Source organism: Octopus bimaculoides, chromosome 2 (assembly GCF_001194135.2).
Source record: "Octopus bimaculoides isolate UCB-OBI-ISO-001 chromosome 2, ASM119413v2, whole genome shotgun sequence".
Lineage (NCBI taxonomy): Eukaryota > Metazoa > Mollusca > Cephalopoda > Octopoda > Octopodidae > Octopus > Octopus bimaculoides.
The window spans coordinates 110149323-110151529 of NC_068982.1; positions in this window are offsets into that span (position 1 = coordinate 110149323).

A 2207-nucleotide genomic window follows, 5' to 3' on the forward strand; every position below is an offset into this window, starting at 1 on the left:
ATATATATATATATATATATATATATATATATACTTTACTTTACTTCATAAGTCGTATTTCAGCAAGCTCGAAATATTATTTGTCCGTATTTACGCCAGTCTTTTAGTCAGATGGCCAGTTAGTCTAACTGCTAACCTAGCATATTCACTGTTTGCCTGTATACTTTCAAGTTAAGGAGTCGACGATTTCCTATCTAACTGTCTGTCTTATTAGTCAACATTACCTCTCTTAGGAAACTTTTCTTTCTATCAGTTTGGAATATTGGTCCCGGTTAGGACAAACAAAATACTATATTGACCATTACAAGCAGAATTAGTTTGTTGCGTTGGAAAAAAAATGGACGAACATAAATATAAAAGATTAATGAAATACACCGCAACAGGCATGTTCTTTCACATGTGTTGCTGAAAGTGTATCTGTTAATTCGTCGCCTATCTTCGTTGTGTGTTTATGAGCATGCACTTGAAACTGTAGGCACACAAGCACAGAAGCTGTTGAATAGGAAAGCCATGATGAACAGATAAATGTTCCGATAAATGGCGGAGAAAAAAAAACATGACAGCCACACACAATGATAAATCGAGAAAGTGCGAGCTGGATCATTTGTATGTCTTCGTGTGCTCAAGTAAACAGTCGTATTTATGAATACTTATATACGTGCACGCTCACGCGCACACATACGCGCGCGCACGCACACATATGCGTATATTTGTGTGCATCCATGTATGTATCTATTATATATGAATGTATATGTGTATATCAGCGTGTGAATTCATGCTTTATCAGTCGAGGAGCGAGTGCATGTAAGCAAGTATATGTTAGCTGAATTACCGAAGTACACACATTGAGGTGTTTAAGAACTATTCAAAAATAAAAACAGAAAGAAAAACAACCATATTAAGTTAACAGCGTCACTTATTTATTTTTTTTTTTTAAGTAATTAAATTAAATAAAGAAAAATTACAACGAGAAAGTCGGATGTATAAGATTTGACGAATGACAGCGAATAAGTTTGAAAGTGCATCTAAGGTTTCCTTCAAACTGACACCACCTCCCACACAAACACGTGCCTAGCTATAAAACCTGCTCAACCTACACACATAGGCCACGCTTATAAACCATTCTCAATTATTTCAGTTGAGAACAATTAGTGTGGGTTGTACGTTTACTTGGATGTAGTTGAATGGCTGGATCTGTGAAGCTGTGTAGGTGGTTAATTCATGTGTAGATATCTAAGTAGCCTGGATTCAATTGTTAGAATCTCGTCCATTGTTTGTCCGAATATTACAGTAACGGAGGCTACTGATATAATTTCCGAAGTGGCATGTGTGCATGTTGTATATGTGCTCATGAATGCATTCAAGTATCTATGTATCTATGAATCTGTGAATGCATATATGTGTGACAGTAGATATATATATATATATATATATATATATATATATATATATATATATATATACATTATATAGGCGCACGTGAATGCATACATATACGCGTACCTATGTACGTACAAACATACATACGTACATGAGTGCATGTGTTTGTGTGAGAGTGTGTGAACTTGAAGTATCTGTATGTCTGTGTTCGGCGGATCTGATGTGCAACTAACTGCTGATAAGCTGGAGGGTGTATTTGTGTGAGTGGAGTGTGCAAAGGAGTATTGGTTTCAAGACGGTATGTGTAGATGGTGAAGAGGATGTTACATGAAGAAATATCATATAATGTGGAGTGGAATTTCAGAGTAAAGTACAACGAAGACAAGCGATCGCTTATTCAGCAAAGATTGTTTAATTAGAGAAAATTGTGCGGATTGATACAGAGACAAGTGAGGATGGGAATATTTTGTAATGAAGCGGAGACAAAAAAAATATATGACAGGTAAATGGAAAGGAGAAAGAAGGGGTGAAGGAAAATGGCAGAGAGAGAAAAAAGAGAGAGTGTGTGAGGGATAAAAACACAAAGACACAGAGAAAGGAAAAGGAAGAAGCAGGTATATAAAGAAGGGCATAAAGACAAAATAAGTAAAGACAGAGTAAGAGGGGTATAAAGAAAAAGAGAAAGATGGGAAGGAATAGAGAGAGAGAGAGAGAGTGAAAGAGAGAGAGAGAGACAGACAAAGAGAGAAAGACAGCGAGAAAGATAAAACAATGAATTAACAGCAAGAGAAATTATCAAGAATTATGGAGTGCAGCTGTAACAACAA